Raw genomic sequence first — 23,900 nt, 5'->3', positions numbered from 1 at the left:
CATCAAAAAGCACAGAGTTGGGGGATGGATCAGAAAACATAATCCAACCATATGCTGCTTGCAAGAATCCCATCTGTCACAACAAGATAAACACAGACTTAAATTGAAAGGATGGAAAACTATCATACAGGCTAATGGACCACAAAAAGGGGCAGGAACAGCCATTCTCATCTCAGACACAATAGATTTTAAATTAAATAAAGTAAGAAGAATGGTGTGTGAGTCAGGCGGTGGTGCAGTGGGTTAAGCGCACATGGAGCAATCGCCAGGACCTGCATAAGGATCCCAGTAGAGCCCCCGGCTCCCCACCTGCAGGGGAGTCGCTTCACAAGTGGTGAAGCAGGTCTGCAGGTGTCTGTCTTTCTCTCCTCCTCTCTGTCTTCCCCTCCTCTCTCCATTTCTCTCTGTCCTATCCAACAACAATGACATTAATAACCACAACAATGTTAAACAACAAGGGCAACAAAAAGGAAAATAAATATATAAATAAATAAAAACTTAATTAAAAACAAGAATGGTGTATTTGATAAACAGAGCATCAATGTTCATCTGTATTATAAAATCCACATCTGCAATATTTGAAGTCTGAATGTAGTGGTTTACTTAGAATTCCACAAAGTTTTGTTCATCAAGAATATTAGAATGTGATTATTTTTGGAATTAAGATATTTGCAGAAGTAGTTAGCTACAATGAAACCAAAGATTAATGTGGACTTATATACAAGAAATTATGATCCTTATAGTGTACTGCATTGCCATGTATGTAGCCAAGACTCAGTCCTGAAACCCTCTACTTCAAGGGAAGCTTCAGTTCTGTCATTTTTACTCTCTCTTTTACTTCATGGCTCTGTATAGGAAGAGAGAGAGAGAGAGAGAGAAAGAGAGAGAAAGAGAGAGGAAGAAAGAGAGAGGGAGAGCATGAAATCATACAAAGGAGATCATGTAACAATGCAGGTAGAACTGAGGTTCATATAGCTATAAATTATCAAACATCAAGGATTTATTGCTAGTAGATAGCAGTAGCTAGTAAATTACAAACCAAATTTTACCATGTTATCTCTTAGATTTCAAACTTTTGATTTTATAGCTATGATATTAAGTAGTTTACTATTCTAAATGACCCATTTATGATATTTTATTTTAACACTCCACAGAAACTAATATACTGATAAAATATTTCATTATGATGATAGAACCAGTACTGAATAAAAATCATTATAGCTATTCTCCTGCCTATATTAAGAATATTAAGAAAGCATGCCATAATGAAATAGTGTGGTTCCAAAGAACACTAATTTGCTTTAAACCTTGTGGTTTTTCTCTAGTTGAGTGAGTTATGTTTAGTTTTGCATTTTATTAGGGAAATGGTAATGTGCAAAGCAGTTGATGCCACATGAGTATAATTTCTTATTTCTCCATGGTAGGTTTCACCACAGCATTCCCACTACCAACTTTATTTCTCCTCCACCAACCCACTGTGCACTGGGTCCCTAACATCCTCTAAAACTTTGCTATTTCAAATCCATACTCATTAGTTTGAAAATTTAAACACTATATCAGAAAGACTAATGCTCAAAAAGAAAAATCAAAAAAAAATTGTATTTAGTGCACCTTGGATATTCTCTGAACCTGTCAATCATGTTATAGCCCCAGTAATGTGCAGTTATTAATAAGCTACCAAGAGAGAACCACTTTTTTTAAAAATTTTTAAACCCTTAGGGGTTGATCAAGGAGGAGGATAAAGGCCTTAATATGATTGGCAGCAATTATAAAGTCTGTAAGTCAAGTAATAAGATCTTGGATTTTTAAAGTCTAGGAATTCAAATTCTGGATGAGTTGGCATTTTTTCTATGTGCATTACATCTTAATATGGTGATACATGTTCAGATATTGAAGTGATCTAGGGAAGTAAAGTTAGTATGCAACTACATTTTGAATGATTCTGTACTCAAATTGAATAAAGCAAGGGAAGTCTGCCAGATTTTCTTATTAAACATATCAGTTAAAAGGGCAATAACACAGTTTGCTCTGTGATTTAGCAATTTAAAAGGCATACAGCAAATAAATGGTTATTTATAATTAGTATACAAAATAGGTCGATCAAATATTATTGATAGTATAATAGTATATTTGCAAAATTTAGATGAAAATTTATATATGATTTCTATTCAATGAAATTATGTTCGACACTATTTAAAAAACTACATAGGGTAAAGATAATCTGAATTTGAAAAGGTGAGTCATTTTAATTTTGTGATAGGAAATTTCCATTTGGAATGAATGTTATTTAGTCTTATGAGAAACTCAGACTATAAGTGTTAGGAATTCTTTGAGATTGAGTCACATCTAAATTGTATATTATTTTATTAATATCCCAATTATGTAGAGGTTCTACCTCAGAAAAAGCACCAAAATATTAATTTAGTATATTAGGAGCTACTAAAGATATACATAAGGTCTTACTTAATTCATAATGCTGGTAAAATGTGGAATATGTGCAAAGACTAGTGTAAGGATTCTGATTGAGCCCCTGGCTCCCCATCTGCAGAAGAGTCACTTCACAAGTGGTGAAGCAGGTCTGCAATTGTCTCTCCCCCTCCCCTCCCGCCTTCCCCTCCTCTCTCCATTTCTCTCTGTCCTATCCAAAAATATGACATCCATAATAACTACAACAATAAAACAACAAGGACAACAAAAGGTAATAAATAAATATTAAAAATTAAAAAGTGGAATATATAATGGTATAAAATAGTATTAAAGCTAGTATAGTAATACCACTTCCTTAGAGAGAATTATTTTGTGCTTTTAGTTAATTAATAGTCTGTGCCTGACTAAAGTATACTCAGGGGTAGTTATCCTAGGACACTTCCCTTTCTTACAAATATTATAGTCTTATCTTGTTTTTTAATAATTTTTAATTTATTTTTCCCTTTTGTTGCCCTTGTTTTTCATTGTTGTTGTAGTTATTATTTTTATTATTATTGATGTCATTGTTGGATAGAACAGATAGAAATGGAGAGAGGAAGGGAAGACAGAGGGGGGGAGAGAAAGACAGACACCTGCAGACCTGCTTCACCGCCTGTGAAGCAACTCCCCTGCAGATTGGGAGCCGGGGGCTAGAACCAGGATCTTTATGCTGGTCCTTGCACTTTGCGCCACATGAGCTTAACCGGCTGTGCTACCACCTGACTCCCAGTCTTTTTAAAAAAAAATTTTTATTATCTTTATTTATTGGATAGAGACAGTCAGAAATCAAGAGGGTAAGGGAGATAGGAAAAAGAGAGACACCTGCAGCCCTGCTTCACCACTTGCAAAGCTTTCCTTCTTCAGGTGGGGACTGGGGGCTTGAACCCAGGTCCTTGTGCACTGTAACATGTGCACTCAACCAGTGCACCACCACACAGTCACTATTGTCTTCTTTAGTCTCCTACTAAGGGATAACTATCAGAGAAGGTACCTTTAGCACTTACATAATAATAAACATAGTAATAAAGAAACTCCTATACACATCCCATATTGTTATAGTCCAGTATTGTCAAAGCATTAACCACTCAGGGACATTCATTTTTATTTTATTCACACTTTTTTATTATTGTATTTATTTTATTTTGCTCATATTTTAGTTCTGAAAAGCATCAGCATTTAGTTTAAGACTAATTTTAATTTGTATATTACATATTGATAATAGGTGTTGATATCTGAAGTGAACATGTTGGTTAATCTACTGTCAGATTTATCTGCTAAAATTCAAGCATTTGTCTTATGATATTACTCAGCATTTTGATTAGATACAAAAATTTTAATTGACTCATAGATATAATGAATACAAGGAATCTACTTGAATGTCCATTAACAGGTGGCTGGATAAAGAAATTATGGGATATATATTTAATAGAATATATATGTAGTGTCATTTGCAGCAAAATGGTTGAAAATGCAAGTAAACATGCTAAATGAAATAATTAATGAAAGACAACTACCAAATACTTCCACTCCTTTGTAGAACATATATTACTAAAGTAAATGAATTTACAAAAGAAAATAGTAACCAAACTGTTTCTCCAGCTTTGAGAAAACTGGTGGCAGGCCAGTGAACCAACTTACTTAGATGGTGTATTGTTTTGCCATGTATACAACCCAGATTCAGTCCCAGATCCTATCACATTGAAGGTTGCTTTGATGCTTTGATGCTGTGGTGTCTTGCTCTCTCTCTCTCTCTCTGTCTCTCTTTCTGTCCCCCTCTCTGCCTGCCTATCTTGAAAACAAAGCTAACTATGATGGCTTCCAGGGGGAAGGTGGGTTTATAATAATTTTGGTGGTAGGTGAGGTGAGTTATGCATACACATATATGGGGCAGAAACTATATCTCTGAAATCTTATAATTTTGTTAACATGTGTTAAATCACTTATAATAAAATAAATTTTAAAATAATGTATAGAAAATTTCTGTTAACTGCTTTAACTGATAGGAATATTGCAGAAATAAGTACATTCTATATAAAAGCATAATGAACTCTAACCAAAGCTTGGAGTTTATAAAATATAATACTGCCAAGTAGGTATATCTGGTTGGAAAAAAAAGTCACATATATTTAATTTCACTCTAAGTGACAACTGTCAGCTTAAAATTGTCATCCCTTTTATGCCTTTGTTCATCCATCATCCTAAACTAACTGTGATCCTATCAATTCTCTTTTTTAGCCATCTCTCTAAATCCGACTGTACTTGATTGTGGAATAAAGTCATTGTAAAAAAATGAAAGGGATGAAAATTACAGCAACAGTTCAAAGTGAATTCTCTACTAAGACAATTATTATAGTTGTTAGGGAAGATAGTTGTGATTTCAGAAAGTCTTGGTTGAGAACTGGGGTAAATGTGACTATGACTAAGTTATATTATCAAAGTTTATTTCCAAGTACTTAGAATTGTCCTTCTTATATTGTTAGATACTTATGACTTAGTGAATACTTTTGGAAGAAACAGGATTAAAAGTTCATTGCACTTCTAGTTTTAGTGCCATTAGCAGGGTTATGACAATTAAAGAAGATAACCTTATGTTCTTAGTATACGTTAGCAATAGAACATTTAAGTAGAACTTATTGAGATAGAAATGATAAAATCAAAATGGAATGGCAATTACAATATTGAAAAAAATTAACATTAAGCATTGATATTTAAATGGATGAATGGGCATTAAACTAGAAATGAGATATTTCTATGTTTTCTTATAACCATTAAGCTTTTTATATTTGTAAACTATTTTACTTAGACTAATGATATAAAATTAGCTTCTATATATTAATAGCATAGGTGTGGTTCATTGCAATTATGAGTAGAAAATGATTGCTTTGGGGATCAACTATTCAAAGCAATTAATCTCTTTCCCAAGAGAATTAGAGAATTCAACTCAAATTATCATTGTTGAGCCAAAGTCTCTGGAGGCATTGTCAAAATTAACTTAATTAAGTGAAAGTACATAGTGGTAGCACATTTTGTGAAATAAATTACATTTGACATTCAATATTTGAAATAAGCAGTTATTAGTACATTAATTTTTTAGAGGGGTAGGGGTAGATGGCATAATGGTTATCCAAACAGACTCCCATGCCAAAGGCTCCAAAGTCCCAGGTTCAATCCCCTGTACCACCATAAACCAAAGCTAAGCAGTGCTCTGTTAAAAAAAATTAGAAATATATAACTCATAGTATATGTTATTAAGGGATGTATATGAATATAACCACTTTCAAAGAAATCATAAGGATAATGAAACTATCTCAAATTCACATCTTTAAAATGGGCCATGAAGCAAACCTAAAATAGACTTCCTAGCTCCTTCTAACATGAAGACCCCAGATTTCATCTGCTATATTCTTACCTTTAGGGTTTTGATTATTAAACTATTTCTTCTGCTTTATATCTTACTTCTTTTCAACCACCAAGTTTCAAATGTTACCATGACGCCGACCTGACTTCCCTGGGCAGACGACCTCATCATTGTGTCCTGAAACCCCAACTCCCCAGAGCCCTACCCCACTAGGGAAAGATAAATAGTCGGGGGTATGGATCTATCTGTCAATGTCCGTGTCTAACAGAGAAGCAATTACAGAAGCCAGACTTCCCACATTATGCACTGCATAAAGATCGTTGGTCCATACTCCCAGAGGGATAATGTGTAGGGAGACTTCTAATGGAGGGGATGGAATTTTGAACTCTGGTGGTAGAAATTGTATAGAATCATACCCCTCTTATACCACAATCTTGCTGATCATTATTAAATCAATAATAATAATAAGCTAAAGTCTACAAAATGATTCACAAGCATAGTAAGCAAGCTTTGCCATGAAAGCCATCCAGGCTCAGTCTCAGCCCCTATACACTGGATGAAGCTGGAGTCATTCTCTCTGTGTTTATCTTTGCCTTTATCTTAGTCTCCCTCTGTCCCTTTCTTTCTCTCTCTCCCTGTCATTTTCTTTCTATCTGAAAAAGTTAGCCTGCAGTAGTGAATCCTGAATGATAAAAAAGCAAATACCAGAATTTCAGTTAAAAAATAGTATTTTTTCATTACATTCATTACATTTTTTCATTACATTACATTTTTCTGCCTTATTGTATATGTCCTCTCATTCTTATAGATTAACTTAGAGATATTGCTGAAAATATAATTTCAAGTTTCAAGTAGAAAACTGATATTTATGGGGTACAGGCTGTGGCATACCAGGTTAAGCTCACATAATAGGACACCGGCAAGGATCCTGGTTGGAGCCCCAACCTCCTCACCTGCAGGGGGGTTGCTTCACAGGCTTCATAGATTTGCAAGTGTCTATCTTTCTTTCCTCTCTCAATTTATCTCTCTTCTATAAAAATGGAAAAAATAGCCACCAGGAGCAGTGGATTCATATTGCCAGCACTGAGCCCCAGTGATAACCCTGGAAACAAACAAACAAAAAAAGACGAGTAAAAAAGAAAATTTATATTTATGTTGAACATATAAAATGCAGTACACAAGAGGTCAGGTGAGTTCTAAATTTATTCCTCAAAATATTTCCTATGTGATTAGGGTGACATTATTAAACAAGTCATTTAATTTTCAAATGATTCTGTACTTCTTTGTGTTTCCTACAAGAACAACTGTTAAGAATAAGGCACCATGCCATCATATCACCCTCAACCAATTGTCTAGAACTTATATTTCCACTTTATGAGATACAATACGATTGATTTCATAGCTGCCTGTTTCAAAACTACTTTGTTTGTTAAAATAGTTAAATAGTTATTGTTATCATCACATTATTTGGTAACTGAGTTAACTTTGAAAAGTCCCTTTGTTAGGGTTTGCTATATAATACCCAGCATCTTGTATATAGCTATGCTAACGGTTGCTTCTGTTCTCCCTGGTCTAGGCTTTTGATAGAGTCAATATATCAAAGACTCAGAACCTCACATTTCCACGATAGGACCTATATTTCCCCCAGTCCTGGAACCTTAGGATGGGGCCCACCTTCCTGCATGCTTCTCTCAATTCAAATAAAATAATATTTCATCCTCGGATTGCAACCCAATCAACACAACGAGTGCCACACCAACCATGCTTCACTTCAGACTGTGTCCAGAGACTTCAGGTGTGGAATGACAACCCTTCAGTTTCATCACTCTGGTGAGAACTTTCCTTTCATAGTATACTCTAATTCCATTCCAGGTGGTCCACTCCCCAATAAAGTCCCCAAACCTAGATATAGTCCAGGTACTCTGAGATACAGCATATGTTCACACATGCCCATAAACCAGAGAAAACTATATACCTGAAAGCAGAAGTACACAAGAGTCTGCAGGGAGTACCCCCCCCCCAACACTTCATCTGCACTATTCCAACCTTTAGGTCCATGATTGTTCAACAATTTGTTTGGCTTTGTATGTTAACTCTCTTTTCAGCCACCAGGTTCCAGATGCCAGCATGATGCCAACCAGACTTCCCTGGACTGACAACCTCACCAATGTGTAGTGGAGCTCCACTTCCCCAGAGACCCACCCAAACAGAGAAAGAGAGAGGCAGACTGGGAGTATGGATTGACCAGTCAACGCCCATGTTCAGCAGGGAAGCAATTACAGAAGCCAGACCTTCCACTTTCGGCAACCCACAATGACCCTTGGTCCATACTCCCAGAGGGATAGAGAATGGGAAAGTTATCAGGGGAGGGGATGGGATACGGAGATCAGGTGGTGGGAACTGTGTGGAGCTGTACCCCTCTTATCCTACGGTTTTGTTAATGTTTCTTTTCTTAAATTAATAAAATAAAATAAAAGTTAAGTATAAGATATATATGGTGTTTAAAAAACAAAATTAATATATAACATGAAAATCCAGAAAATAATTTCCCAAAAGATTCATGGGGAGTAAAAATTAACAAAATTAGCAAATTGATTTATTAACTCAAATTTAAAATCAAAGTAAGCACTTCATTTTTATAACATAATTTATAAACTATATATGTATACACACATACACACACACACACACACATATATATATAGACACATATGATTTACAGTAATTTTTGACACATGGGTACAATCTTTCATCTCCCCATGAAAGGTGTCTAGAAGATATTCTCATCTCTAATTTAGGTGATTTTCCATGATCATACATAAGGACCCCAACATCTCTCCACTCTTTCACTTCTCTACTTTCTGTATAATGTTTGCTTTGCTTCAATAAACCACACTCAGTCGAGGTTTCACTTCATGCTTTTCCTTTCTGCCTTTTTTTTTTTTTTACATTCTATCTATGAGTGAGATAATTTGGAATTGGTCCTTCCCTTCTGGCATATCTCACTCAATATGATACCTTCAAGTTCTGACCAAAGATTGCAAGGGACATGACCTTCCTTATCATTTTAATAGCTTCAGAGTATTCCATCATGAATATATGTATATTCATATACGTGACATCTTTCTTAGCCACTCATCTGTCATTGCACATCAGGGTTGCTTCCCAATTTGGGCGATTACAAACTATGCTACTATGAACATAGGTGTGCATAGATCTCTTAGTATAGGTGATTTTGTTACCCCTGGGTATATCCTGAGGAAATAGATTTCCAGGTCATAAAGTAGGTCCACTTACAGCAGTATAATAAATCTCTACACTATTTTCCACAGGGGTAGAAAAATGTATATCCCCACCAGCAATGTAGGATAATACTTATTTCCCCAGAGCCTCTTCAACAGTTGGTGTTACTGTCTTTTAATATATGACATTGTCACTGGAATGAAGTGGCATCTCATTGCTTTTGTTTGTTATTTCTAAGCCATATATTTTTTGGTCCTCTGGATATCTGTTTTGAAAAGAGTCTGCCTATATATCCTTCCAGGGGACTTGTTTATTGTCCCTTTATCGCTGAGTATGGTGACTTCTCTTATATTTTGGTTATTAGACCTTTGTCTGATGTATGCCACATAAGATTTTCTCCCATTCTGTGGGGAGTCTTTCTATTTCTATTTCATTCTGTCATGCAGTAGATTTACAATTTAATGTATCCCCATTGTTTATTTGTGTGTATGAGTGTGTTTGTGTCTATTTTGTTTGCCTTACAACTGGATTTTCATCTACAAAAATGTTTTTAAAACTTACATAGAGACTTAAACTTACAAGAGCTCTACCATTTGGAGCTTACTTTTATACGTGGTAAAGTGTGTTGTCTCAGTTTCATTCTTCTGTATTTATCAATCCAGTTTTCTTAACACCATTTGTTGAATGGTGACTTTTGGGTGTTCCTTGTCAAAAATTAAGTCTTAATAGATGTAGCAGTTTATTTCTGGGCTCTGAATTCTATTCCATTGATCAGTGTGTTTTTTTCTGATTCCATTCCTTGGCCATTTTGACTAAAGTGCATGTGTCGAGGTATTCAACTTGTCTTTCTTTCAGACTTGCTTTGGCTATCTTCAGTATTTTCTGGTTCCAGATGAATTTTTATATCTTTTTTCTACTCTCCTCAATTTCATGGACATTCGATAGAAAATGCTTTAAATCTATATGTGGGTCAGGATAGAACAGTAATTTTTTGTGGTGTTAATTCTATCAACCTGATTTACTCATTTTAACACCTAAGTATTAGTCAACTGTATTTCTGGCATAAATTTCTTAGTCACTAATTTGATGTTGGGGATCTGTGTTGCTTTTTTCTTTTCTTTTTTTTAAATTTTTTTTTAATTTAAGAAAGAATTAATTAACAAAACCATAGGGTAGGAGGGGTACAATTCCACACAATTCCCACCACCCAATCTCCATTTCCCACCCTCTCCCCTGATAGCTTTCCCATTCACTATCCCTCTGGGAGCATGGACCCAGGGTCATTGTGGGTTGCAAGGTGGAAGGTCTGGCTTCTGTAATTGCTTCCCCGCTGAACATGGGCGTCGACTGGTCGGTCCATACTCCCAGTCTGCCTCTCTCTTTCCCTAGTAGGGTGGGTCTCTGGGGAAGCAGAGCTCCAGGACATATGGTGGGGTCTTCAATCTAGGGAAGCCTGGCCGGCATCCTGATGACATCTGGAACCTGGTGACTGAAAAGAGAGTTAACATACAAAGCCAAACAAATTGTTGAGCAATCATGGACCCAAAGCTTGGAATAGTGGAGAGGAAGTGTTAGGGGGGTACTCACTGCAAACTCTAGTGTACTTCTGCTTTCAGGTATATATTTTGCAGTAGTTTACGGATACGTGTGAACATATGCTCTCTCTCACAGAAACTGGTGTATATCTAGGTTTTGGGACTTTGTTAGAAAGTGAACCACCTGAGATGGAATTAGAGTATACTATGAAAGAAAAGGTCTCACCCGAGTAATGAAGCTGAAGGGTTGTCATTCCACATGTGAAGTCTCTGGACACAGTCTGAAGTGAAGCATATTGAGGTGGCAATCGTTGTGTTGTTTAGGTTGTGATCGACAGATGCAATATTATTTGCTATGGATTGGGAGAGGCATATGGGAAAGTGGGGCCTATCCAATGTTTCCAGGACTGGGGGAAGTAGAGGCCCTATAGTGGAGATGTGAGATTCCTGCTGTCTTAGGGTTCAAAAGGACAATCGATAGTTAATGTTGTCATCACATTATTTGGTAATTGGGTTAACTTTGAAAAGTCCTTTTGTTAGGGTTTGCTGTACAGTACCCAGTATCTTGTATATAGCTGTGCTATTGGTTGCTTCTGATCTACTTGGTCTAGGCTTTCGAGAGAGTCTGCATGTCATTACACAGCCTTATATTGAAAAGATTCAGTTTGTGTTTTGAAAAACTTCGAGACATACAATTAATTTTCCCCCTCTCGTATTAATTAACTAGTGATTGATATGTCTATATTTTACTAGGAGTGTACATAAACTCCATTCCCACCACCAAAAGACTGTGACCCATTCCTCCCACCCACTCCCACCCCCCACTGTCCCAGGAAGCTGCATGTCTACCCCTCACCACAGGGTTTTTACTTTGGTGCCCTACTTATAATTTCCGGCTTTTAGTTTCCCTTTCAGATCTTCTTATTCGACTTCTGTTGATGAGTGGGATCATCCTATATTCATCTTTATCTTTCTGACATAGCTCACTTAACATAATTCCTTCTAGCTCTGTCCAAGATGGGTCAGAGAAGGTGAATTTATTGTTCTTGATAGCTGCATAGTATTCCATTGTGTATATATACCACAGCTTTCTCAGCCACTCATCTGTTGTTGGGCACCTGGGTTGCTTCCAGCTTTTAGCTATTATGAATTGTGCTGCTATGAACATAGGAGTACACACCTCTTTTTGGTTGGGTGTTATGGAGTCCTTAGGGTATAAGCCCAGGAGAGGAATTACTGGATCATATGGAAGGTCCATGTCTAGCCTTCTGAGAGTTTTCTAGACTGTTCTCCACAGAGGCTGGAGAAATTTACATTCCCACCAGCAATGTAAAAGGGTTCCTCTGTCCCCACAAACTATCCAGCATTTGTTGCTGCTGTCCTTTTTGATGTATGCCATTCTTACAGGAGTGAGGTGGTATCTTAGTATTGTCTTAATTTGCATTTCTCTGACAATCAGTGACCTAGAGCTGTTTTTCATATGTTTGTTAGCCTTTTGGATCTCCTCTGTAGTGAATGTTTTGTTCATATCCTCTGCCCATTTTTGGATGGGGTCATTTGCTTTTTTTGGTGCTAAGTTTGCTGAGCTCTTATATTTTGGTGATTAGTTTCTTGTCTGATGTATGGCATGTGAAGATCTTCTCCCATTCTGTGAGGGGTCTCTTTGTTTGTTTAATAGTTTCTTTGGTTGTACAGAAGCTTTTCAATTTGATGTAGTCCCATTGGTTTGTTTGTGCTTTAGTCTTCCTTGCAATTGGGTTTGATTCATCAAAGATGTTTTTGAGGTGTAGGTGGGAAACTGTTTTAGCAATGTTTTCCCCTAAGTATTTGATTGTTTCTGGTCTGACATCTAGGTCTTTGATCCATTTGGAGTTTATTTTTGTTTCTGGTGAGATAAAGTGGCTCAATTTCATTCTTCTGCATGTTACAACCCAGTTTTTCCAGCACCATTTATTGAAGAGAGCCTCCTTTTTCCAGTTAATGCTTTGGGTCCCCTTATCCAAGATTAGATGTCCATAGGTGTGGGGATTTATTTCTGGGCTTTCAATTCTGTTCCACTGGTCTGTGTGCCTATTTTTTTTTCCAGTACCATGCTGTTTTGATGATGATGGCTTTATAATAAAGTTTAAGGTCTGGGAGTGTGATGCCTCCATTTCTGTTTCTTTTCCTTAAGATGTTTTTGGCAATTCTAGGTGTTTTCAGGTTCCAGATAAATGATTGTAGTGTTTGTTCTATTCTCTTAAAGAAGCTTGGTGGAACTTTGGTGGGTATTGCATTAAATTTGTATATGGCTCTGGGGAGAATATTCATTTTGATGATAGTGATTCTTCCAATCCATGAGCATGGGATATCTTTCTATTTCTTGGTATCAGTTTCTATTTCCTTGAGTAGCAACTCATAGTTTTCAGCATACAAATCTTTCACTTCTTTGGTCAACTTTATTCCTAGGTATTTGATTGATTTTGCTGAAACAGTAAATGGGAGTGATTTCTGGATGTCTTCTTCTTCAGATTTAGTGTTTGCATAGAGAAATGCCACTGATTTTTGTACATTGATTTTATAGCCTGATACCTTGCTATATTGCCTAATAACTTCCAGTAGTTTTCTGCTGGATTCTTTAGGTTTTTCTATGTATACTATCATATCATCTGCAAATAGTGAGAGCTTGACTTCTTCCCTTCCTTCTGTATTCCTTTGATTCCTTTCTCTTGCCTGATTCCTATGGCAAGAACTTCCAAAACTATGTTGAAGAGTACCGGTGACAGTGGACAGCCATGTCTAGTCCCCGATCTGAGAGGAAATGCTTTCAGCTTCTGTCCATTGAGTATGATGTTGGCTGTAGGTTTGCTATATATAGACTCTACTGTCTTGAGGAATTTCCCATCTATTCCCATTTTTTGTAGAGTTTTGAGCATGAATGGGTGCTGGATTTTGTCAAAGGCTTTCTCTGCATCTATTGAGATAATCATGTGGTTTTTGGCTTTGCTTTTATTATGTGGTGAATGACACTGATTGACTTACGGATGTTGAACCAGCCTTCCATTCCTGGGATGAATCCCACTTGGTCGTAATGAACAATCTTTTTGATATGTTGCTGTATCCAGTTGGCCAAGACCTTTTTTAATATTTTGGCATCTATGTTCATCAGAGATATTGGTCTGTGGTTTTCCTTTTTTGTTCTGTCCCTATCAGCACACTGTTTGGTGGTGTGGGGGCTGGGGCCTATGGCTTTGTTAGCTGTAGGATTAAGGAAGAAAGGATGACAAGAATGAGAAAAAGAATAAAAAAAGAAAGAGAGAGAGAAAAAAGAAAAAGATAAGAAAATAATAGTCATAAAAGAGCGGTGAAAGGAGTTTATTTATTTATTTTTAATTATTTAATTAGCTATGCGGGGTGAGGTGGGGGGGTTTGGCTACTTAGATAGAAAAAAGGCCAGAGGTTTCAGAAAGGTATAGACTTAGAATGAATGTTACTCCCTGGTGGGACAGGAATTTTCTAAAGACAGAAGCTCAGCAGGGAAGCTTGCTAGGAGCTGCTCCCCAGGGACTGATTATTGATTATGGCGGGGGGGGGGGGGAGGAGGCGGTGTGCTTAATAATTAAAAGGAAAAAAAAAATTTTCCCTTTTTTTCTACTCTATTTCTTAACCCAAATTAAGTTATAGTCACCTTCTTGGTGTCACCGCTAGGACCCCTTATTGACTAGCCCACTAATGGCAGAGAATCCTACCGATTCCAGAAGATGTGGTCAGAGCTCAGCCACTAGCAGCTTCTCAGTCCGCCATTTTCGGGGAACCCCTGGCTTTTTTATTTCTTTTTATTGTTTTGAAAGAAAATTTTTAGTTTACTTTAAAAATATTTTTATTTATTTAATTTATTTTTATTGATTTAATAATGATCGACAAGACTATAGGATAAGAGGAGTACAATTACACACAATAAAAAAAAATAAAACAGTTCCACAAAGTTCCCACCACCAGAATTCCACATCCCATCCCCTCCACTGGAAGCTTTCTTTTTTTTATAAAAAATTATTTATAAAAAGTAAACAATCACAAGAACTTCTATATGGGGGTGCATGGGTGGAGAATCTTAGCCAGTTGCCAGGCCCCTGAGATTAGATATGTCCCAAGGTGGAGAGAGAATAATCACAGCCAACCTTTATACAGTTGATCAAAAGAGGCCAGGTGGAGCACACAACATATGCCTAGAGTAGGATTTCTGTATTAATGGGACAGAGCCTGAAAAATAGACTATACTTCATGGTATTATTAGTCAAAAGAATGTGCCTGGCAGACAAACAGGGCATATTTTGCAAACATAGATACAAAAATAATAATCAGTAAGACATCTAGTAACAAGTATCAGGAATTTTGGAATTAGAAACTTCTTCATCACTTCCAAGTTTGGGTTGTTACAAGGTATGCTGCTTTGAACTTATGTGTATATAGCTCAATTTGGATGGGTGTTTTGCTTCCTTTGAATAAATCTCTAGGAAAGAAATCACTGATTCATAGGTATAAGTTCTAGTTATTAACCCTTTACTTAATATGTGGCATGCAAGTATCTTTTCCTATTCTGTTGGGATTTTTTTTCTGTTTTGGTGACTGTTCCCTTTGCAGTGAAGAATTATTTTTTGTTTGACACAATTCTATTAGTTTATTTTTGCTTTCTATGCTGTTGAACACGATTATTTGAAAGACATTTCTGAAGTATAGATCACACAGTATCCCGACAATGATTTCTTCTATGTATTTGATAGTTTCTGGCCTAATGTCCATGTCTTTGATTCTCTTGCAGTTGGCTTTTTTGCATACGTAGTTCTCCAGGTTCATTAGTCTATGTTTCAGTCCAACTTCCCAATGTATCTTGCTGAAGAGACTTTTTGTATATTTATTTATTTATTGTTACCCTTTTGTTACCCTGGTTGTCTTCTTGTTGTAGTTATTACTGTTGTCATCGTTGTTGGATAGGACAGAGAGAAATGGAAAGAGGAGGGGAAGACAGAGAAAGGGAGAGAAAGACACCTGCAGACCTACTTCACCGCCTGTGAAGCGAGTCCTCTGCAGGTGGGGAGCCAGGGCTCCTGAACTGGTATCCTTATGCCGGTCCCTGTGCTTTGTGCCACGTGCGCTTAACCCGCTGAGCTATTGCCCGACTCCGAAGAGACTCTTTCTATTTAATGTTTTGGGTCTCCTTATAAAAAAGTAGAAGTTTGTGGACTGGGAGACAGCATGATGGCTATACAAGGTCTCAGGGTCAATCCCCATACCACCATAAGCCAAAGTTGTGCAATGCTCTGGTAAAAATAAAATAAAATAATAAAATAAAATGAGATACAATAAAATGAAAGCTTATACATGTGGAAACTTCTTTCTGAGCTCTCATCTATTCCACTCATCTATGTGTCTATATTGGTTCCAGCACCAGATATTTTTTACTATACTATGATTTTAGGAAATGGAATGTTATGTCTCTAGTCTTTTTCTTTTTTTCTAAAGATTGCTTAGGCAATCCTAACCTCAAAAGTTTATCTGGAATGAAAGAATGTATTTTATTTTATTTGAGTTATCAACTCAAATTTATTCATGTATGCCATTATTTTAATATAACACTATCATGTTTAACTATTTAATCCCTCCTATAAATAGTTAATTTATGTCTAGTTACTGTAATTGGAATTGGGCATGTTCCATATTGAACTAGAGATAAAATCTCTCCCCTATATAAGCTAATAATATTGCAGGTATAAAAAAAAGTAACAAAGATTACTGATCTTTTTGAACAATGATATGATGAAATCAAAATTTAATTGGTTCAAAGAAGACTCCTAAAAAAATTATTTAAAGGATGACAGGACCCAGAATTCTATGGTGGAGAAGGGTACCATTTTAGTGGATAGTATGATATGCTAACACCATCATGGGGTTATAAGAAACTGTATATATGTGATACCACGCCTTGTAAATCTTTGGTTCTCCACCAAATGAAGCTTAATGAAAATAAATTTTAAATAACAACTAGCATTAAAAAACTGACAAAGCTAGACTTAATTAAAAATTAGAAAACGGCTTTAGAGCAACAGGGATGCAGAGTTTACACAAGCTCCTGTGCTAAATATTAATAGACAGGGACGTAGGTCACATCAGTGGGGTTTGCAGTTAACAGTATTTGTATACTTTCTCCGTAATTATGAGCTTCTATTGGCCCTGATCCAGCTTTCAATTCCTATTCCCAACTCTGACACTATCTTTCCTGTCAGTACTTTTCACCCACCTGTGTGTTATCTGTAGGACGCAGGCAAAAATTAATAGTCATGAGCTGGTTAGAATATACCTAAAAATAGGAAGACCTAAAGTCTCATAGCCAAATCTGATACATCTTATCTTTTATAGTCTGTTACAGTCTTATCTTTAAGTTCCTGATTACTAAACATTTTGTTCTGCTTTGTATCTTAATGCTTTTCTGCCACCAAGTTGCAGATGTTACCATGACTTCCCTAGTTAGACCTCACTAATGAGTCCTGGAACCCCACCTCCCCAGAGCCCTACCACACTAGAGAAAGATAAAAACAGTCTGGGAGTAGAGATCGACCTGCCAATGCCCACATCCATCAGAGAAGCAGTTACAGATGCCAGACCTTCCATCTCATGCACTTCATAATGATTCAGGATCCATACTCTCAAAGGGATAAAAAATAGGGATATTTCCAATGGAGGTGGTGGGAAGAGTGTAAAATTGTACCCCCCACCCCATACCACAATCTTGTGAAACATTATTCAATCAGTAATAAAAAATATTTTTTAAAAACTCTCTAAATTTCTTGCACATTTCTCTTATTGGAACTCTTAAAAGAAACAACTTGTAAGCAGTTCCTTAAGTTCTTTTTATTGCAATACATTCAACATTACTAGCTCATTCATGCTCATGCTGCGATAATTGTCATATATCTGTAGGCCACCTATTTCATCTCAGGAAGGTAAGGAAAATCCTTTTAATAATAACTCAGTCCCTTATTTGAAAATTATAAAGAGCTGTAGAAGTTATGATGAACATAGAAAAGTACAAGTCTAGCAAATTGTAATTGAGGTTCTTTTTCTTTAATTTCATCCAATGTCTCACTTGAAAGTCCATGATGTAATAATACAATCCCAGAAAGCTTATTGAATACAGAGCAGTAGGTTTATCATTATATATGGTATTTTTTTATTTATCATTTTTGTTTTAAGCAAAAGAGGTGAAATGTGTATTATTTAACTTTGCCTTTAAAGAAGCTCAGCTGTTTTTTCTTTACCTCAAATTAGTCTATTTTCTCATTATATTTCACTGACTAAAACTTACAGCGGGACTTGGGCAGTAGTGGCAGCAGGTTAAGCTCACGTGGCACAAAGTGCAAGGACAGGCAAAAGGATCTCTGTTCAAGCCCCCCCCCCCCCAGCTCCCCACCTGCAGGGGAGTCATTTCACAGGTGGTGAAGCAGGTCTGCAGGTGTCTTTCTCTCTCCCTTCTGTCTTCCCCTCCTCTCTCCATTTCTCTCTGTCCTAACGATGAAAATAATAACCACAACAACAATAAAAAACAACAAGGGCAACAAAAGGGAAAATAAATAAATAAGAATATCTTAGATTTTTAAATTTTGAGTGAAATTTATAAATCTTACATCCTTTCTTTACTGGTAACAAAAGTCAAGCAAAGCATGATTCCCAAGTGTTAAAAAAATATTGTCATTAAAAATGGCTTGTTCAGATTCTGAACATTCAAAAGTAAATTCCTAAAATTGTAAAATGTTTATATATTTTGTCAAGTTACCAGTCAGAAAATTGGAATCTGCAGTCCCATTCTTAAAGTCTAGTTGACATAACATGTAGTATTTGCATATTTAAGTAAATAAGAACTGTAATAATATTCAGCACATGTTAATTTTTTTTTTTCTTATTTTTGTCCTGCTAGGTTGGTTTCCATAAAATCCTAAAAGATAAGTGTGGTATTATCACCTTCTTATCTATATGATTTAGTGTAATATTTAACTTATGCAAGTTTCCACAATTATGAAAGGAAATAATGATGAGAGGTGCCAGGCAGTGGTACACCTGGTTAAGTGCACACATTACAGTGTGCAAGGACTGAGTCTCAGGCCCCTGAATCCACCTGCAGGGGGAAAGCTTCAGGAGTGATGAATAAGGGCTGTAGGTGTCTTTCTGTCTCTTTCCCTATCTCTCCATCTCTTCTTAATTTCTCTGTCTCTATCTAACAAAAAGAAAAGAAAAGAGAAATGAAGGAAGGAAAAAAGGAAGGAAGGAAGGAAGGAAGGAAGGAAGGAAGGAAGGAAGGAAGGAAGGAAGGAAGGAAGGAAGGGAGAAAGAAAGAAAGAAAGAAAGAAAGAAAGAAAGAAAGAAAGAAAGAAAGAAGGAAAGAGAGAGAGAGAGGAGAGGAGAGGAGAGGAGAGGAGAGGAGAGGAGAGGAGAGGAGAGGAGAGGAGAGGAGAGGAGAGGAGAGGAGAGGAGAGGAGAGGAGAGGAAAGAAGTATGAGACTAAAAGGTGCCAGGTGTGTTGAACAAATGTGTTAACAATGCATAAGGACCTGAGTTCAAGCACTTTGTCCCTAACTGCAGGCAAAAACTTCACAAGAGTCAGAACAATGCTCCAGGTGTTTCTCTCCCACTCTATCTTCCCCTTCCTCTTAGTTTCTGGTTGTCTCTATCCAATAAATGAATAAAGATTTAAGAGAAAGAGAGAGACTAGCACAGTTTGACTCTCAGTTTCTTTAAGAGTCACAAGGCCAAATGCAAAGTGCTTCTATGTAAAATATTGTTTGGGAGCTCTAGCATTTAATATGTGAGGGCGATCTGGCCAAGACATCTGTCACCTCATTGACTGCCAGGCTTGATTCAGCTGATCTGTTGGCTAGACAGGTGTCCCTTTCCTCCCTCACACTCTATGTGTGTCCCTCCCTAATGGGCACTAGGTCTAAGAGGATGACCTTCCCCAAAAGAGAAGGTCAGGTCTTTAGTAAAGGGCATAAGAGTAGTTGCACTCCACTGCTAGCACCTACAAACAAGCTCTCAAGGTCCATGAGTACATTTATATGCAAAGATGTAATTGTAATAAAAGCTACAATGAAATTTTGCCTAGATTATCAGAATCTGACATTTATTGTATTGTTGTCACATTCTTAAATATCAGATAATAACATTTATTTTAGTCTAGTCACATAATATCCCTTCACATATGTAAAATCAGTAATTTACACATTCTATTGAAATAACCCTTTGAGTTATACTATGGAAAACGAGGTTAGAAAACTAATTCTAGATTTATATCTGCTCCTTATTCTCTAAGTCATATGTGACAAATACATTAGTCTTTTTCTAGTTAATATATATACATTTATATATATATATATATATATATATATATATATATATATAGTGAAGTGGTGATTAGTTTATATTTTCAAATTCTAATATAATATTCTAATTTCAAATAACCTTTGAATAAATTACTCAATCAGTAATTTACTTTTTAAAAAAAAATTTTCACTTGATTTTTATCACTGGGTATCATGACAAGCCATGACAAGAATCAACTACCTTCACTATAACCTGCTTTGAGAACAGTAAGGGTCTCAGGGGATATACAGTCTTTGTATACTGAAATATAAGAGTGTTATGCATTTACTGAAACTTGTGATTTTTTTTTTCAATTGTATAAATTTGTTCATCTCTTTTTGACTCTAAAACTAACCCAATTTAAGACATGCTTAACATTTTTAACATGATTACTAAAGGCTAAAAGGTAGAGGAATTATCAGATTTTTTGTTTTAGGACACATGCATAAATACATGAACATCTGGCCTCACAGTTCTACTAATCCTGTATTCATTAAAAATAATTCTTTTCATAGCCACGCCTGTTCCCATAGACCAAACTGTTTTAGCCAGATAATGTACATTTATTAAATTTATAAGCTATGTACTAACCTATATTCCTTCCATACATATATACTTCCATCTCTATTTCACAGAAAGGATAGGAGATATTTGGAAAGTTACTATGACTTACTTAGAGCACATAGTAAGTAAAATATAGATATTCAAATATGTATTAGTCTACTTCTATAGTTCATGTTCTGAAACAATCTTTTATTTCCTTTATAAGATAGACCATAAATGAACACCTTAGGTAGTATGGACTGACCACTCTTTTTTTTCAGTTGAGGGATTTGAGACTTTACAACATAATCACTGATATAGGAGTATATTTTCATTATACACATGAACCTCACAGATCTCTCCCAGCTCCCATCCACTCCTTCCGTCCTCTGTTTTGAGGGAATACACTAACTCTAGCCCATATTTCATTTCATTTTCTCCCTCCCAATTTATCAAGTCACACATATAAGTAAGATCATTTGATACTTGTCCTTCTATTTTTGACTTATTTCACTTAGCATCATATCCTCTAGTTCCACCCAAGATGTCTCCAAGGCAAGGACTGCATTGTTTTCACCTGTTGAGATATATATATATATATATGTACATTAGTGATAGAAAGGAGATTTATGGGTAGGGGTAGATAGCATGAATGGTTATGCAAAAAGACTCTCATGCCTGAGGCTCTGAAGTTCCAGGTTCAATCCCCCGCAACACTATAAGCCAGAGCTGAGCAGTGCTCTGGTATTTCTCTCTGTGTCTTTCTCTCTCTGCAGCTCTCTCAAAAATAAAAATAAATAAAATACTTTTAAAAAAAGACTATCTTAAAAAAAAGGAGATTTACATGAAATTCCCAAGTTTCCGGTTGATCATCCAACTTCAACATAAATCATATATAGACATACTGCCAACTAAGACAAATGCTTTTCTAAGGAAGAAATGGAACAAGAGAAAGAGGATATATAATGCCATAGAGAGTTAAACTACATATTGTCAGTATTTTATGTCACTGAATCAATCCAGTTTCTTACTATGATGTAACATGCATCAACATTACAAGTTGTATGCAAATAGTAATATTAGTAAGGGTATTTTATGCCATTTTGAGTTATTAAATAGTGTGGGTCTCATTTCTTTTTTTTTTTTTCCTCAGTTGTTATTGCTGAGGTTCAGAGTCTGCACTATGAATCCACTGCTCCTGGAGGCCATTTTTCCCATTTTGTTGCCCTGGTAGTCATTATTGTTATTATAGTTGTTGTTGTTGTTATATAGGACAGAGAGAAATCAATAGAGGAGGGCATGACAGAGAGAAAGAGAGGGGTTGAGAAAGACAGACACCTGCAGACCTGGCTCAACACTTCCGAAGCTACCCCCTTGCAGGTGGGGAGCTGGGCACTTGAACCACGATTCTTACACCAGGCCTTGTGCTTTGTGCCATGTGCGCTTAACCCACTGAGCTACCATCCAACCCTCTGTGAGTTTCATTTCTAATATTATACCTAAAGATATATTCTAAATCTCTCTCTCCTTGATTTCATTTATTTCTAAAATAGTCACTGAAATCTCAAAGTAGTACTAAAAATAATGAGATTTTTTAAAACCTTGAGGTGAATCCTAAGAATTGTTTTTTATATAACCAACATAGGTAATTAATATAGCTTTAAGATTGGCAAAGGAACAATCTATCAAGCATCTACCTATTTTAAGGACATATTCTGAAGAAGTGTCACATAAATATATTTCAGATTTCAAATAAAATCCTGCCTAAACAAATAAAACATGTTTAAATACACACACACACACACACACACACACACACACGACAAATTTTCTTGAGTAGATAAGAATATGTTTTGTAGAGTTTGGTTTTTCCTAAGAATATCATTTAAATGATGATAGTAATTTCAAATATTTACCATAGACAATAGAAACTAAAAATTTATATTCTTTAATGAATAAACCTGTGGATTCTACACAAATCTGTTAAGTATTTTTAAATGGTTTACTGTCTGGGCTACATTGGATTAATATGAAAAATATAGTTAAATATCTTTTAAATATTTTTAAAAGATGTGTGGGATGGTTTTAGTAATTGGTATTAAATTTTCTGTAAATAAGAAATCAATGATATGAAAATTACAGAAATATTCATCAAGCTACATATTCATAAATAATGTGATTCTAATTGAGAAATAAGTTTCCCAATGCATTGATTCTATCTCAGCACACATAACTCATTTCAAAATACAACACACATGCCAGATCTATTTTCATGGCCTTTGAAAGAGTGTTTAATAAGTAGCTTCATTACTGATAATAATAAATCAATAAAATTAAATAGTTTTTAAAAATCATTTAGTTAATAAACAGAAAGCTCATTGAAGAACTATTGAACAATTAATTTGTAATATTTCAGAACCAGCATTTTGTAAACACTTAAATTAGCACAGGTTGGTAACATCCATAAAAGGCATAGCACACTAACAGCATAGGTTAGTAAAGTATATAGGGTCATCAGAATATCTCACTTAGTTTATATGCTTGCTTTACCATGCACAATAACCCGGTTGATGATAACAACAAACACAAAAAAGTATATGATAGTGAAAACTTGAATGTAGTTCATTAGAATATTAAATATAAGGATCTGTATATAATGTATATTTCTGGCATTGATATATGTGAGTAATATAGACAGGCATACCTACATAAGTTCTGCCTTCCATAGTTTTAGAGACCTCTGAAGCCACTAGTATTAGTATACTCTGTCATTTTTTATAGTACATTTAAAAATTAAAACATAATTGAGTTGTAAATCCATCTGGGCCTGAACTTTTATTTTGGGGGGGGCTTTTGATTTGTATTTCAATTTATTTAACTGTAATTGGTCTGTTTATGCTTTACAGTTCTTTGTTTAGACTTGGAAGGGTAAATGTGATCGCTTCTCGGCCTTTTGGCTAAGATCAAGTGTAATATCTGTTCTTATCAGTTTAATATCTGATACATCCTCTATCCGAGAACACTATATTAAATGCATTTTTGGAACAGGGAGTTGGAATAGGGGCTTGCTCTGTCTGCTTCATTCATTCACCTGGCATTGCAGTACTTCCAGGAATGGTGCCCCCCATTCTGGGTTTAATATGCTGGTGATTCAACAGTAAGATGCAGGGAGTTGGGCAGTAGTGCAGCTGGTTAAGGGCATGTGGTCAGATATCAGAGACATGTCTTTCATGAGTGTTTCCTCGAGGAAGTCAAACTTTGATGCCTGAGTTGCACAGCAGATGTCATCGGCGTAGATGAACTTCCTTGAAGAAGTTTCTGGGATGTCATTGATGTAAATATTGAATAGCGTAGGAGCCAGAACAGAA

General features: G+C 35.9%; 1 non-coding gene across 1 annotated transcript; it reads left to right on the top strand.

Annotated features, from left to right (window-relative positions):
- The first annotated feature begins 23,469 nt into the window (after positions 1–23,469).
- On the top strand, positions 23,470–23,660 carry LOC132541510 (U2 spliceosomal RNA). The gene has a single exon (XR_009552674.1). It is a non-coding gene; the product is annotated as a U2 spliceosomal RNA (small nuclear RNA).
- The last annotated feature ends 240 nt before the right edge of the window (positions 23,661–23,900 follow it).

Source organism: Erinaceus europaeus, chromosome 11 (assembly GCF_950295315.1).
Source record: "Erinaceus europaeus chromosome 11, mEriEur2.1, whole genome shotgun sequence".
Taxonomy (NCBI): domain Eukaryota; kingdom Metazoa; phylum Chordata; class Mammalia; order Eulipotyphla; family Erinaceidae; genus Erinaceus; species Erinaceus europaeus.
This window is presented reverse-complemented; position numbering and strand designations above follow the sequence as displayed.